Source organism: Macrobrachium nipponense, chromosome 16 (assembly GCF_015104395.2).
Source record: "Macrobrachium nipponense isolate FS-2020 chromosome 16, ASM1510439v2, whole genome shotgun sequence".
In the NCBI taxonomy this organism is placed as follows: Eukaryota; Metazoa; Arthropoda; class Malacostraca; order Decapoda; family Palaemonidae; genus Macrobrachium; species Macrobrachium nipponense.
Genome location: NC_087209.1, coordinates 64983662 through 65001161, shown reverse-complemented (window position 1 = coordinate 65001161; position 17500 = coordinate 64983662). Strand labels below are relative to the sequence as shown.

The 17500-nt window shown below is 39.3% G+C and overlaps 1 protein-coding gene across 1 annotated transcript in view; it reads right to left on the bottom strand.

Moving 5' to 3' along the window:
- LOC135195781 (protein henna-like) overlaps positions 1-17500 on the bottom strand; it is a 73537-nt gene that overhangs the window by 55278 nt on the left and 759 nt on the right. The gene's annotated exons all lie outside the window — the stretch shown is intronic.

Genomic DNA, 17500 nt, shown 5'->3' with positions numbered 1-17500 from the left:
GCCGAAATTCAGACATGGAAATTTGAAGTCTAAAGGCTAATGAGTTCATTTGGGAAGTTAATGAGTTTATTTTGAATCTTCAGGCTAATTATGCAGTGTTTGAAACTGTCAGACCAACGCCATCTTGAATTGGTCAGACTCGCAGTAACATTTGGAATTTTTTAGCCAATAGGAAGATTTTGGAACGTCTACGCCAGTGGTAGATTTGGAAAATTCTAGTTAATATGTGAATAGTGATGTTTTTCGTAGTAATAGGAATATTTGAAGATTGGGAATGTAATATGAGTACATAGAACTTGATAATGGCCCAGTTAATTTAAAGATGTGAAATTTAAGAATTTTAGGTCTTACAGGAGATTTGGCGTTTTAGAATTCTGATGCTTGCTGGAAATTTTGTATTTACTAAAAATTATGATTTTCAAATTTTCATAGCCTAGATGGACCCGGGCAATTATGAAAACTGTTAAAGAAACAAGGAGCTATGCACGATAGCCTCTTAGTGCTAAATAGGAGTATGCCACTGGTGGGATTAGGAATGTTGCGTGTTTATGCATTTTAGCCCATAATTGGCTCTCATAATCGGATGCTTATTGAATTGTTTCTTTCTTTATTCTTCAGGATTGATCGGCGCGCAGCCAGGCTCACCACAAACGTAAGTAATATTGTTGTATTTCCTGTTTTCCTTTTCGAGTGATTAGCGTTATTTTTGCAACAATTGAGGGCAGATCTCTTTTGGAAATTGATTAGAAATTTAGGCAGCTAATGAGTCATTCAAAAAATATTTACCGTCCTGTGCCGGTGCGCAGTGAAAAGGCGATGATACGTCCATTTTAGTGGACTTCTCAAATCAATCTACCTCCACCCTCAAGAGTAGCGAGAATCTACGGGAAATAAAAACTCCACGTTTAGACTTCCTGTCGTCCACTCCGTGGTCAGCGTTTTCTCACCAGTGTGCCATAAATGAATTTTCAGAGTGGGGTACCTTGGTTCGATTTTGGGACAGTACGCAACGTTCTTAGGCGCCGGTGTTGTCTAAGCAATGGTGTTTTCGATTTACTGTTCGTCACCTCGTTGCCAGATTCATCTCGGACACCGAACTGCGCAGTGTGCATAATGAAGGTCAAACGGCAGCCTAAGGCATACGGTGACCACGGTCGGTAACCTCCTCACTCAACTCTCTCTCTCTCTCTCTCTCTCTCTCTCTCTCTCTCTCTCTCATCAGCTAATACGCCGATTTGGTATATTTATATGTCTACGAAGACTGGTTGTAAGCACTCTCTCTCTCTCTCTCTCTCTCTCTCTCTCTCTCTCTCTCTCTCTCTCTCTCTCTCATCAAGTAATTCGTTTATTTGTTATTTTTCTACTATGTCTACTGTTTTTAATTTACGAGAAAAATAGGTATTTTTACAAATTAATTTAGTACACCGTCCCCCATCTCTCTCTCTCTCTCTCTCTCTCTCTCTCTCTCTCTCTCTCTCTCTCTCTCTCTCTGGGGTAAATACTAATTTAGTTCATCCAGATCAGTATCAACTTAAAAAAAAAAAAAAGTGTCCGTTTGAATACGTTAATTATGATCTGTTGTTGACTGGTCCATGACATTTATTGATTGAGTCAAGCAAGACTGGTCCTCAAAGTAATGGTCCACAGAAGGACGACCTCATTTTTTTTACGTGCTGTTGACAGGAAACCTAACTAAGGGACCTTGAGTGCTAATTAATCAGCAAGCGTTCGATGTGGCTGCTTGAGTTATGCTCAAAAGAAGCACACTATATAAATATATATACACACATACAGGGTGTCCATAAAGTCCCAGGACCATTACAATTATTTATTGCTCAGAATGGTACTGGTTTTTTATGGACACCCTGTATATATATATATAGATATAATATATATATATATATATATATATATATATATATATGTATGTGGTGTGTGTGTATGTACGTATATATATTTACAGGTGTCCATAAAACCCCAGTACCATTCTGAGCAATAAATAATTGTAATGGTCTATATATATATATATATATATATATATATATATATATATATATATGTGTGTGTGTGTGGTGTGTGTGTGTGTCTGTGCGCATGTGGTTATACATACATTCAACATATGGGATCTGTAAGATTATGAGAGTAGTAGCGAACTGAACCTTTAGTCTGAAATAAATATCATGCATAGTATTTATTTATTTTTTTTTACCTAGAAATGTATGTTCATGCTGTGGACATTATTTATTAAGGAGTCTTGGAAAATATGAACATTGAAGATATTCGTAGCAGATGAAGTGTTTATTGCGCACTTCATATTTGGCTTAATAATATAATGATCGTTGTGTTAACTACGGGGAATATTTGTCTTCTTAAGATCACTCGAATAAAATGAATGATTCCAAGAAATGCATAGATAAACAGACTGGGACGGATGAAGAATGTTGGAAATCCTATTTGAAATAGATCAGTAACTGAATCAGTCATTCTTGCTTACGCCATGACATTTCAATTCTACCAGGTGTCTAATTTTATCTTTCTTGCCTGAAGCTACGCGGCCTCTGTTTCATGAATGAATGAATGAATGAATGGTGTGCAGTGGTTGAATGAGTTGCTTTCGCCGAACATAAAATATGAAATTAAATAAAAAGTGATTCAAGCCCGTAGGGGGCTAGTGACGTCAATATACCTCACGGGGTCCACTGTAGGCATTACTAAAGGTTCTTTGCAGTGCCCCTTCGGCCCCTAGCTGCAACCGCTGTCATTCATTTTACTGTACCTCCATTCATATCATTTTTCTTTCATCTTGCCATCCACCTGTTACACCTTTCAAACGTACCTACTCTCAGTTTCCTTTCCAGCACTGAAAGACCTCATAGGTCACAGTGCTTAGCCCTTGGCCCAAACTCTATATTCCGTTCCATTAAGTACACGTTGTTTTCAATCTTTATTTTCACCGAAGCGTTTGCTGTCATGGACCATAATAGACGATCTCGTCTTCTAACTGCGTAATGTAGCCTGCTGAGGACGTTGATTTTTTTTCTTTCTTTTTTAACTTCAGCTTTAGTTGAATCTTATTATGTTGACTCCTTGCCTGCTGGGTTTTGGAGACCTTGCTTAGCCCATATTTTGTGCTCATACTGATTAATATCAAACAAGTATTCGTCAAGGCAAAAATATCGGTCAGCCAGTTTTTGTACATAAGGTATGTATTATTCTTGACAGTGAAAACCTCTCTATTTTTTAAAAGATAATTACACAAACCAGTTTTTTTTTCACATTATGAACATAGACCAAACCTTGTATTTGGTTAGCAACGATTGGATTTTGAACAGTGATACGTGGAAAGGATCGTCCAACAAAGGTGCAGTACATTCTAAGGAAGGCACAAAGGAAGCATAGCAACACATTGTTTGCATGACAGCCAGCAGGAATGGTTTGGAATTTTTTTCTTTAGTTTTAAACCTACACACACACACACACACACACACACACACACACACACACACACACACACACACACACACATATGTATAAATCTGCATGTGTATGTATGTAAGTATGTATGTATATGTATTGTGAAATACGTGCGTTTGTGTGTAATGTTAGTGTATTATTGTCATTTATATGCGATATTAGTTGACTGTGAAAGGGGTGAATTTAAGTTAGATTAACATGAACCACCCAACAGCTTAAGAATAATTCAAACATCTCTAGAACATTTTGTGACGTGATTTAACTAGAAAAAATGAGTTATGATTCATTTGTGTCAACATCTTGCTTGCTAGTTATGCAGTAGGAGGAGGAATATGCGTCGCTTTACCCATTTCCTCCGAACTTATCACTTCTATCTATTAGAGGACCGGTGTCGATGACCATAATCGTCCGACGCCGAAAGATACTCTCCCGTGTACCCTAATTGTGTAAGCTGATGCTCCCCGTGTATGCTAAACCAGAGAGAGAGAGAGAGAAGAAACTAGGTTTCTCTAAGGCAAGAACTTTGAATCACTTATCCCCAAGTTATTCAGGTAACGAGTCTAGCAGCCTTATTTGAGGAGGATCTGGACTTTTGGAAAGTGCTTTAGGATTGTAGACTTGAAAGTATTTTTCCTTTTCCAAGATGATGATGACGTGTGTTGTGTTGTACAGGTTCATTGAGCTGCTCTCTCTCTCTCTCTCTCTCTCTCTCTCTCTCTCTCTCTCTCTCTCTCTCTCTCTGTCATGTCAGTATATCTTTAGAGGGAATGCTGATGATAAAATGAAACATTTAATTTTTTTACTATTTTGCAGGACAAAATGGAGACCTGAAAGTACTTGATCTTCTCGAAGATTGTTACCTGTTGAACAGGTTGTTCAATCTTCTCTCTCTCTCTCTCTCTCTCTCTCTCTCTCTCTCTCTCTCTCTCTCTCTCTCATATCATTTGTATCTTTAAAGGGATACTGATGGCAAAATAAAAGTTAAAATTTTTTCCTATTTTGTGGGGCAAATTAAGCCACAAAATGGAGACCTGAAAATATTTTATCTTGTCGAAGATTGTTACCTGTGTTGTTGAACAGTTTGTCCATTATTCATTGAAATGTTCTCTCTCTCTCTCTCTCTCTCTCTCTCTCTCTCTCTCTCTCTCTCTCATATTTGATCTTTTAGAGGGATTGCTGATTGGGAAATTAAACCATTTTGTCCTCTATTTTGTGGGACAAAGTAAGCGGATGTTTAGAGAAGTTGAAAGGGTTGCGAAAGTGTTTGAAATGTTGCTCAGTTTGGGAGGCTTTAAGGACAGGTATATACAATGTTGACGTCTGGATGGAGTAAATACGTCAGTAGAAATAGTGAACTGTCAAATCTTAGAGAAGGTGAAGTAAGAAGTGCAAACTGAAGATGTAGGCACACAAAACACAAGACATGCCATCGTCTTCGGAAGCCAGTGCGATGTTATTGGTCTTTTTTCCTTCAGGTGGAGAAAGGGAACACGGGGGAAAGTAGAGTTCTAGTTTTCTTAGGTCGGGAGTAAAAAGAAGTGAAAGAAAATATCGAGGTGGCTTTTTGTCTGTCGTCCGCCTTCATATCTTGAAAACTATCGAGGCTAGATGGCTGCAAATTGGTATGTTAGTCATCCACCCTTCAATCATCAAGCACACCAAATTGCAGTCCTGTAGCCTTAGTAGTTTTTATTTTAAGTTTAAAGTTGGCCATGATCGTGTGTCTGCAACAACACAGACCACCACCGGGGCGTGGCTGAAAGTTTCTCGGGCCGCTGGTGAGTTTCATGGGCCGTGGCTTAGAGTTTCATACGCTAGGAACTTAATCCTCTGCATCATTGGATTGGAATTTTGTAGAGTAATATTTTTATGCCAGAGAATAGAGAGTCGTGCGAAAGAAAATCGAAGAAAGAAGGTAGAGATATATAATGTATTAAATCTCAAATTACGTAAAGAGTTTCAAAGTATTCAAAGTAAGGGCGTGTTGGCGGACCGCTTTTTTTTCCATACCTCTTACGAGATACGGTTGTGTAAGGGTCTAGAAACTCCAGCAGAAGATGACTAAGGCTAGAACTACTTTTTACCAGATACTAAGACTGGTATTGATGCGTCATTATGTTCTACTACGCCTCTTTAAGGTCATCTTACTTAATTTTGTTTAGCACTGAAGCTCGCGTTGGCTCTCCAGGGTACAAAGGTCTGTGTCTGTGAATCCAGAAGGCAATTCTTGACGTTGTTATGTACATGCTCATAAATGTAATTATTGTTGAAATGCACTATTAACCTAAGTTATAATGAGCATGACTACAATTGCAACCAGTCTCGCTGACCATATTCCATTTCTTACTGATTTACGCCTTAAAAAAGTTTTTAACGTCATTCCCCCCAAGTCTGGAACTTCTGATACATATTTGCAGGTTTGATGCAATTCATTGGGCCACCAGTCTACGTGGTCAGAACGCGTATAGCTTTCCGCAGCTGAATTCTACGCTGCGTAGTTGGAAAGGTTGATGGAGCCAAGATCCAAACATTCGATGGAGTTAGGTACTCAGTGCTGTTTCGAAACTTAGCTCTTGTTAGTTTTCTGAAAAAGAAAATGATTTCGCTGGCTTTGTCCGTCCGTCCGCCCTTTTTTCTGTCCGCCATTACATCTTTAAAAATACTGAGGCTAGAGGGCTGCAAGTTAGTATGTCGATCACCTATATTTTCCAATCATCAAACAACAAATTGCAGCCTGATAGCCTCAATAGTTTGTAATGTATTTAAGATTCAAGTTAGCCATAATCGCGCCCCGAGGCTCATACAGCATTCTACCGAGACTAACAAACGGTAGATCTATTTTCGGTGGCCTTAATTATACGCTGTACTGACGAAAACAGGCCAAGTTCTTGTCTGGAAAGTGTGAGGAAGATGTGCAAGATAATATTTAAAGAGGAAAGAGCTCACTTTTGAAGCAGAAGGAGCGAGTCTTGTATTTTAACCAAGAAATGGTTTTGGCTTGGATGAACATTTTCTGATTCAGTCCCGCTTATGGGAACGATGGAAGGATAGTGAATACAGAAAAGAAGAAAAAATAAGTAGCTGGCAAACCTGATCATCAAAAGATCCCTCTGGAGAGATTGCCTTGTAAGTTTTAAATTGGTTTAGGTTACCTGCAACGAAACACACAATGCGGTTAATTTCAGTCCCCGAGTATCGATTAATATGGAGGGTTCAAAACCGAAGGTCATAATGACCTTATGAGACTCAAGATCTTGAGATAATGAGGACTAATAGAAACTTTGTTCCGGGATCCGTCTACAACCGATTGGAATGTTGCGGAGAATAGGTTAAGTGACACCTGACAGCATTCAAAGTGACTTACAGTTTTGTTTTAAACGGATTATCTTGTAGTCTGCCAGAGATGACCCAGCTGCTTCCTTATTAAGAAAACCATTAACAGGTGCAGTTGTTTTTATTGCAAGACTGCAGCTGAGAACTGCATCCCTGCAGTATCTCAGCGGATAATAGGTCCGCATGGGGGTAGTACCGTCGGGGGGCTTTACATGGTGCCCTGTAGGCATTACTTTAGGTTCTTTGCAGCGTCCCTAGCTGCAACCCCTTTCATTCCGTTTACTGTACCTCCGTCCATGTTCTCTTTCTTCGATTTTTCCACACTTTCCCCGACAATTGTGTGATAATGTAGCGGCGAGGTTTTTCTCACGTTACACCAATAAAACCTTTTTACTGACAAATTCCGTTTCAGCGCTGAATGTCCGCATAGGTGCCAGTGTTTGGTCTTTGGTCTAAATTTTAAATTCAGTTCCGTTCAGCGGATATATAATAGGTGTTGTAGTGGGTAATGTGATATTATAGCTGGTTCACTTACGGTAGATTCTTGTCCGAGCCCTATGCTTGTGAAGCGTATGTTTGGCGGCCGCTGATTGGCTGGTACCGAGAGGTAGGCAGCTCCCAGCCAATCAGCGGTCGCCAAACAAACGTCTCGTAGGCATAGGGCTCACCCAAGAATCTACCTTAAGTGAACCAGTTATAGTGGTTTATCAAATCGGATAATACCAAGACTTGGTCAATCGTCAGGTATGATTTATTTCCGGAATAAATCAGTTACTGAGTAGTATTGAAACGTACCTTCCCATTCGCAACCGTTTTTGCATACTCGGGGAGTAAGCCTACAAACTAATTTGTTGTTGTTGTTGTTGTTATTGTTGTTGGGGGTAAGGAAAGGTCTATGGAAGAGCCTAGAAAGGTCTGGAAAAGGTGTTTAGCATTAGTTGAAGATACGGGAATTTCAGGATAGGATATTTATGATTTATTTATTAGAATGAAAATGTAATAAATAATGTGCATGTTAAACTGCACAGAATTATTTCTAATAAAATATAGCACATTTATTTTAATTTTCATAAATGAAACAAGGCTCTATTTGACCGTAGATTTTAGCACGTTTTAATTCACGTCAAGTTCGGAATATAAAGTTTACAATTTGTGCGTGACGGGCAAATCTTACACGCATCCTGAGTAAGCTGGAGGTCGGATCTCACCTTATTCATTTACAGAATCTTGATTGGATATGCAAACTCTCGAAATGAAGTGTTTGATTCTTTCAGCTGGATCCAAGATTGTACTCGTTGGTAGTAACTTGGTTGATGATAAAAGATCTCATAGTAAGTAGTTTGACGATTATTTGAAAGTACAGACCACAGGAAAGACAAGTTATTAGATAGGTTCATGCCAGGTAGACGGCAGTATTTAAGGTGGGCTTATTGTTATTCACATTACTCGCACAATAGTTGCTAAAGATACAGATTATAACGTCCCGTAGGGGGATAGTGCCGTCAGTGCACCTCGCGTAGTGCACTGTAGGCATTACTGAAGTGTCTTTGCAGCGTCCCTTCGGCCCCAAGCTGCAACCCCTTTCGATCCTTTTACTGTACCTCCTTTCATATTCTCTTCCTTCCATCTGACTTTCCACCCTCTCCCAACAATTGTTTCATAGTGCAACTGCGCTGAGGTTTTCCTCCTGTTGCACCTTTTAAAACTCATACTGCTCATTTTCGTGTCAGCGCTGAATGACCTCACAGATCCCAGCGCTTGGCCTTTGACCTAAATTCTATATTCAGTTCAATCGATACTTTTTGTTTATATATAAAAGGCTTCTGGCATTCTGAAACCTAGTTGTTGTAATAAAAAGAATAGTTCGGTTACGATCACAAGTACAGACTGCAGGAACTAGAAGTTATTTTAAACATTCATGCTAGGCAAACGTCAGTATTAAAGGTGGTCGCAGATGTGCTTACTGTTTAACGTTTGACAGCTTCATATTTGCTGTCGGTACTCGTACATTGCGTAAGAGGTGGCGTTCTCTGCGCTCAGCAGATTTCACGTCGCCAAGATCGGAATTTACGAGGTAGGCGCTACGGATATACCCGGCAGCCCCGAGAGTTTTACGTTGAAATAACCCGTTCCTACGACGTTGTAGATCTGCGTCCTTACGTAAAACTCTCTCGCCGTGTGGTCCCTACCAGTTCTGAAGTTAATGACGCTTACGTAACTCGCCGTCGCCTTGTATAGCAGCATCGGAAAATACGTTTTTTCTCCCATTTCCAGTGTATAGTCTTTCGGAACTTACGTAAAGCTTCAAGGAAAACAAAAAATATCGTCCAGAGAGTTTGCAGTTGAGGCGTGAAGAGATTTCAATTCTTGTTTGTTGTGATGAAATGAAATGATTAGATTTGTTTAAATTTTGCAAATTGTTAACTTAAATTGAGTGACTTAGTAAGGTAGTATATTTAAAGTGATGTATTGTAATTAGATCCCATTTTTTTGACTGGATGATGGGTAGATACGACTAGAAAGCCAACATTAAAGTTAGTCCGAAAATACAGGAAATCCGACTGGCCATTTTATGGTAACGAAAGATTCCTTCTCTGAATGTATCATCACTATCACTGACATGACATGAAAGATGAATACTGAGAATCAAAGACGGGCAATTGCAGTTTATTGAGCATCCAGAAGGTGCCTTTGGTGGCTTGACATTGACGCTTTATAAATTCTTAGTTTTAGAACGAGTTCAAGCACAGACAAGGAAAACCCTTCTTATTTTAATTTCATATTCCTCCAGTTTCACACTGCCTTCTCTCCTTTGTCGAGGCACTCATTGTAAGCTTTCTCTCTCTCTCTCTCTCTCTTCTTCTTTTATTTCAAAACACTATAATATTTACAAAAGATGAGCATTACAAACCAACGAAATACAACAGAAAAAGGTTGATGTAGATTCCTTCACACTAACACGAAAAGGAAGCACATCTTAGAGAAAACCCAGTAAAGATGCACTAGAACCGATTAAGCCATTCAATTACAATCACAAATTTATAATTAATATATTTATATGGAAAGTAATCACCCAGTGTATCTTTATATTTGATCAATGATAGTTGTCTCCTTATTTTCCATTGCAATTTAAGAGAATTTTATCCTGGGTCCATCCGTTCAACTCGATTCGAATCGTAACTACAGTAGATTTACATCAACTGTGCATCCGATGTCTAGGGCATTCCCTTACGACGCTCCTGATTGGCTGTTGATAAGCCAATCACGGGGCTGGAAGCTCTCAGTCTCTCGAGAGAGTTCACATAGGCAGGATCTATGCTTCACCTCTCCTGAGGGATACATCTTTCAAATGTATCCCTCAATAGAGGTGGAACATACATCCTGTTTATGTGAACGCTCGAGAGTGACTGAGAGTTTCCAGCCCTGTGATTGGCTTATCAACAGCCAATCAGGAGCGTCGGATGCACGGTTGATGTGAATCTACTATAGTAGTAATTCCACAAAAAGAGATCAAAGCTACAGCTGATATATCGGCTTTAATTGCATTTGTGAATTGACAGCTGCGCTCCGCGTGACGCGTAGATCACAATATGTAGTACCCCTTAATATATAGGACATCTTTATAGGATTGATGTCTCCTCGGAAAAGTTGTTCTTCCAAGGTCAAGAAGCCACGCCTGTGGGTCTCAGATTCAAGCTTATGGTAAAAATTAGAATTTTTATTTTTTCTTTTTTTTTCTTTTTAATAAACTCCTGCACTTAAGCAAAAATGATTTACACACACGCTCAAACATCACTCAGATTTTTCTGATTGCAGATAACGTGTTGATAATGGAAAAGGTTACGAAATCAGCATTTATACATAAAACACTGTGTATTACATTTAGAGTAATCTTCTACCTCGAAGTCGTTTTGAAACAAACAAATTTGAGGAGGAAGATAGAGATGATAAAGTGTCACTTTTGGCCGTCTACTTGAAAAGTTTCAAGTGATGTTGGCGACTGGCGATTCCGACCCTTAGGCTCTGTTCAAGGAAATATTCTCTGGAAGCTTTACACTTGAATGGGTGACCGTAAACTTCTCTGGAAGCGTTGGTAACTATTGAATGGGTGACCGTAAACTTCTCTGGAAGCGTTGGTACTATGAATGGGCGAAACCGTAAACTTCTCTGGAAGCGTTGGTAACTATTGAATGGGTGACCGTAAACTTCTCTGGAAGCGTTGGTAACTATTGAATGGGTGACCGTAAACTTCTCTGGAAGCGTTGGTAACTATTGAATGGGTGACCGTAAACTTCTCTGGAAGCGTTGGTAACTATTGAATGGGTGACCGTAATCGTCTCGACATCGGATTACATAAGCAAATGATTGATTTAGGGTAAATTATGAACTGCGATATTCATAACGCAGTATAAGGATAAGGGCATTTCACCCACGTCAAGGTATTGACTTGATTGGTCTTGCATTTCATTGGCAGGGTCATGATTAATAGATGTAACTTAGTAATCAGGCACGGACTTTTTTTTTTCAAGATGTAATCGCATCCATTTTGCTAAAGTAACCATTATTTACTTTTATCTGGATCAGGGACTGTCGGGTACTAGATTTTTACAAGCGCTTACGTTTTATTATGGAAATAATTACAAGCCCTTACATTTTGATATGGAAATGATTACAAGCACTTCTGTTTATTACGGAAAGAATTACAAGCACCTCTGTTTATTATGGAAAGAATTACAAGCACTTACGTTTGATTATGGAAATAATTACAAGCACTTACGTTTTATTGTGGAAATAATTGCAAGCACTTACGTTTGATTATGGAAATAATTACAAGCACTTACGTTTTGTTATGGAAATAATCACAAGCACTTCCGTTTCATTATGGAAATAAACCTGTACATGGGATGTAAAGAGCCGCAGAAACGTGCAGAGTTTTAGTAACTAGAATAATTGCTTGGGGAATAGAGCACTCAGGCGCCGAATACTCCCTCGGATTCCAGTGCTTGGCTCCGAGCGTAAATTTCACATTCCATTCCAATAGAGCTTCTAGTAAATTAAAGTTGACTAGTTGCGTAGGGAATTGAGCTTTTAGCACATTAAAGTTTGACGCGATTAAGCAGCAAAATCAACAGTAGGACGGTGAAGACCATTTTTTAAAGGTAAACAGTTACCTGGGTTAAATAAAAGTCGGTTGTTACGTAGCCTAAGCGTCTGACCAAGAGCTAGCTGCTACCTTTGGCAGCAGGGAGGTACGGCTTGGATGCGGTCATAGCTTGAAGGGATACATTCCTCTAATCTTCCTGGCGGTGAAGGAAGCTTCCATAAGAGGGAACCGCCTACTTAGCTACTGCAGGGAGGCAGGGACCTCTTGTTGTTAAGGGCGTGCGTGTTCGAAGTCCACTCCTTTCCTGTTTTGTAACCAAGCGTTTTCGTTGATGTACGTATGATTTGGTTAACGATTTTGTGTTTTCTGTATATGTGCATAGGCTGTGTGACTGAGAGTGTCATTTGTATACATACATACATACATACATACATACATACACATATAAATAATGTATGTACATGTATACGTATACTTATACATTATATATATATATATATATATATATATATATTATATATATATATATATATTAGCAAACTTACCCATCTACGATGGGTGATAAAATACGGGTGCAGAAGTGAAAAATTTATATGTACTGGTTGTTCAGCAATATTAAGATAAGGGCGATTACACGAATAGTCTCTCCCTCTCTCTCTCTCTCTCTCTCTTAAAGTAAGTGAAGGGACGATCAATGAACGTAAAGAATTCGTATTCATTATTGTTTACCCTCTTTTAATGATTCTCTCTCTCTCTCTCTCTCTCTCTCTCTCTCTCTCTCTCTCTCTTGTCGGTGACTTTCATTTAACGGAACAGGGATCTTGATTGGTTCGTTTCTTTGTCAATTACTTTGCACGGTGATACGAATAATAAGGTATCTTTCTTTTCATTATGTTACTGCAAAGACGCAACTTGTAAATTGGTTCCCCCCAAGTGCCGTTTTTTTTTTATGGTCCTACTGAATAATTTCTCTTATGATCATATGTCTTCCAAAAAAGAGTAGAAAGTAGGAACTTGTCAGTTTCCTTTTTATTATGTCCATTGGCAGGATCGAAATTCCGAAGCAACATTACCAGGCAGTACTTCTTCAACGTTATTTTGTGCACTGGCAGTCCGATGGATTTAAGTTATTAAAAAATCTTGCGGATATTGTGTCCGAGCTGAAATATTCGCGACTTTCTCCGGGAAGTTGTACAGAAATTATGTATGAAAAATCGTAAAGTAACTAAGTCTACGGGAATAATCCCATTACAAACCATCTTAGGGGTCCTCACCATAACCCTGCCACGTTTCATGCCTATCTGACCAGCCGTTTGGCCGTGATTGAATGACAGACAGACAGAAAAAGACAGACAGACATTACGCCCATTATAGTATGATATGTGTGTGTGTGTGTGTGTGTGTGTATGAGGACTGGACTGAGACAAGGGGAAATGCTTACTGATTTATTGGTTGTTGTTGTTTGAGATTAAGCTGGCCTTCTGCCAGCACGGACTCTTGCTCACAGAGCAGCCCGTAGCTCTATTGGTCAGAAAAGGCCATATATAAGGAGGCTGTGCGACGGAATTGTAGTGTCCATCACGCGTACATACGAAAAAAGGGAGCGGACCCTAGCTGTGATTGTGCTTTCTCGCACCTTCAAATATGCATGTAATAAAGCGTACAGGATGTGTAAATTTATGATACACATATTGGCGGAAAGGCCGCAAACTGCTCTACATTTTGGTTTATATAAAAAATAGGTATATACATTGGGAGGACGGACATTTCGGTGGAAATGTCGTCTTTACACGGTCCTCAGCAAGTTGATTTCAGTTGCATTTAGGATGACGTTGCTAGCTCCGTGTCTCACCTCATCTTGACTGCAACAGCCCAACACAGTCCTGTAAGCAATGTACCTAATTCCTGTCGGGTATATAATAGGTCCATTGTTGGTAAGACAGTTCTTCACAACTGAATCACAAGTGTTAAAATGGGCTAAGAGTAAGACAAGGGTGTGTCGTGTTGTAGCAAAGTTGTGGGATAACAGAGGTTGCAGATGGAAATTTGAATCACTGATGGTTGCAGGCGAAACTGTTCTGTTTTGGAATAGTGACGAGAAACTACTGGAGATGAGTGAGAGTTTGTATATGCTGGAAAACGAGGAAGGCGGAGTAAACATAAGTAAAAGTTAGGTTACGAGGGTATATAAGAACCTGGAAGACAAAGGAGTCAAGAGTCAATATTTTGAGAGAAGAGGTATGTCACAGAATAGTCGTAGCGAAGTAGGTAGCGGATGAAGTGTGGAAGCCAAGATTGGAATTTGTGATGTTTTGTTGAAGCTACTCTCCTTTATGGAAGTGATGTTTGGAAGTTGAATGCAGATGAAAGACATAGCATGTATGGTTTAAGATGAATTAACTGGTTTGGTTTTGTGAGAAGACTGGAGAGGAGAAAAGAGTATACAAATCGGAATTCCTTAGAGGAACTAGGAGTGTGGGACCCAGAAAGGACCAGATAGACGGAGGGAATGAGATATTGGAAAGGAGAGGCCTTATCATCCGGGAAGCTAGAGATTGCTTGCTTGCTAGATAAAGGTCAGTTGAGTAGTAAGTGTAGGGCGTTTAGTGCGCCGTTGATGAGTTTTCCGTGTAGGTATGAAATTTTATACTCTTGGATTTCTTCCATGATGCAGTAGTTTGAGTGGGAATGTGGCAGGAGATCTTTGTCTCCTTCAAGTGGATGGGAGCTTCCGCCCCCACCCCCCCCCACCCCAGTGGAAACTACATAGTGTAGAAAAAATGTATATTACGCAAATAAACACACACACACACACATATATATATATATATATATATATATATATATTATATATATATATATATATATATATGTGTGTGTGTGTTTTAAATAATAATCAATGGAAATGATGCCGAAAGCAATATTTCTAAGAGCAAAGACCAATAGAGCAGACGAACTAATAGCCTTTTAAAAGATAGCCAAGGCCCTTAAAAGGTTACAAAAAAGTAGGAGGTGGGATGGGTAGGGGAAGGGAGGAGGACGGGGCCAGCTGCCTCTAAACAGAGGGTAAAATGAAGTTATATAACTTCGTAGCCAATTGAAGTTGATTTGTGGATCGCAGTAAATGTTCATCATGAGAGAATAGAAAACGACTGCAATTGATCAATGCGAAGATGTCAGAAGCTAAGTCACCAAGTGATTAGTAGGAATTTATGAGGAGTCACTTTACTGATGTTTACTGTGAAAGAGGGAGGATGATGGGAGCAGAAGCACGCCTGGCATTCAGCAGAAAGAAAGAAAAAAGTATGGGCTGTCATTGTGTATATTTTTTGCATACAAAAGCCTATTGGAAACAAGATGGGAGATAAAAGGTGAAGCTTGATCTAGGAAGCCATCGACTAATTGAAAAACTGAGGAGTATAGGAATCAAGGAAAAACAAAGCATAAGTAGAATTCTAAATCTGAATTTGAGAGAGAAAAAAGACTAGTCACTCGAGACTTTGTCTTCAACCAATTGGCCGGAGGTAGCGTGAGTAACATCCTTGATAAAGAATGACATTACTGATTATTGAAAATCAGATATGATTTAGGCTTCGACTGATTAGCATATGGGTATGCAAATCGCAACTCAGGAAATAAACAGCGAAGCCCGTATGCAGTTCCTCCTTACGTAGCCTTGTTGATTACAGATTCCATCAGCCGTGTTAGAGCTGTAGGTTTACAAAAAATGCGAGAATTGCCGCATCAGTAGTGATCAATCAGAGGGAAGGCGGAACGAACGCCAGGGGTAGTGATTAATGATAGTTATTTTAGGATGACCGGTAATTTTTTTTTATGGCAGGGGTTACGTAACAAGTGCGTCTAGCTACCTTCAAGATCTCTTTAGACTTTGGCTACCATTAGTCCATCTGAGAACACAGACCTCGCGAGACTGCTCTTTTCTTACTAATTTAATGAATGGATTGACTAGCAACTAGAAATCATTTCTTAATTACGGTAATCTTCTAGTTATTGCTTACTGAAAGACTCATTCGGGAGCTTAAGAATTGTGGTCACATAAAGACATCAGCCGATTGTTTTCGACTTACATTCATACACTTGAAATATCCAGGCGTCATTATGTAACTAACTCTGATCACATAACCTTCCAGATCCCTTCCAGGCAGAAGGTTTTTTTTCCAGACCTTTTTGTAAACTAGACTCTAGTCACGTGACTTCCAGTCCTAACAACCGTAGCCTCAAGGGGCTTCCAGACCTGATAGTCTAGTCGCTGACCGTCTTTTAAACTTTACAGTGGCCCTTGGGTATGGGGGTATGGGGATTCGTTACGACAGAAACCATACCCCAAGCTGAATTCTAAACAGTGGCGATTTTATACAATGAATGAGAATATATCGTGGTGCGGATAACTACGTTGATTTGCAAATGGAGGACTACTGAATATTACTAAAATTAAGATCCTAAGTCATTATTATCGAGTTATAATGGAAGTTCCGTGCGCGAAAATTAAATTTGGATAGATTATAATTCAGTCTGGAATTCCACAGCAGCTCAAGTACTAATAGGTACTTAACTTCCATTTTGTGTTTCTGAGACGATGATGGCCCCCTACCCCAGTAAAATATTTACATGAAAACTTGTTTGGTCTTTCATTGGCAGGTGGGAGGGGACTTTGACCTCTGACTGGAACCTTGCGTGGAATATTGTTGACTGGCAACCAGTCGCCTGATCGTCCATTTCTGCCGCTTGATTTCCAAAGAACGTCTAATGTAACTAAAATTAAATCTGCAACGTAGTTGCTTGATAATCACTTTGTCCAGCTACTGCCAGTTCCGAGGAAGTCTCCGAAGACCAAAGAGTATTGATTTTAACCCGGATTCCTCATATATTTTGCGAGAAATGAAAAGTAGAACTTAAGAATTTCGTATAACAGCTTCAAAAATGATGTAAAGTACGAAATCCAGATTATGCATTTCACGCACCAGTCCACGATATCGGAACATCTCGAATTTAGGTGTTATTCGTGTTTGTCAAGAAATGATGATAAACTTCATTTCGACGCAGTGATTTTGGGGATATTCCTTCAAACATCAGGCATGGCTTATCAAGAGGGAGACAGAGAATGAGATGACGAGATAAAGTGAAGGAAGATATGGAGAGAAGAGGTTTGGTGGAGGATAATGCCTTTGACAGAAGAAGGCAGTGGAGGAGAAGGCGCATCAGGCAACCGACCCTTTGATGTAGGGATAACGTGGGAAAGATGATGATTTGAGGATAACTTCGTTTGAAACTATATATATAGATATATATATATATATATATATATATATATATATATATATATATATATATATATATATATATATAAAGGCAGAATCCAGCGAGGCGAGATTCACTTGATTTTAAAGACGCACGACTTCTTTGCCATACTAAGGCTCCACACAAATTATATCAGTTACTTGTAAAACTTCCACGTGCATATTGTAAATTTGGAACAAGTGTGTTCTGTGGTGATAAACGGAGAAGTAACAGAAATTCCTTACATGCCCTGGACGCTTTATCAAGCGTCAAAAGGGGTTCTTAGTTTTT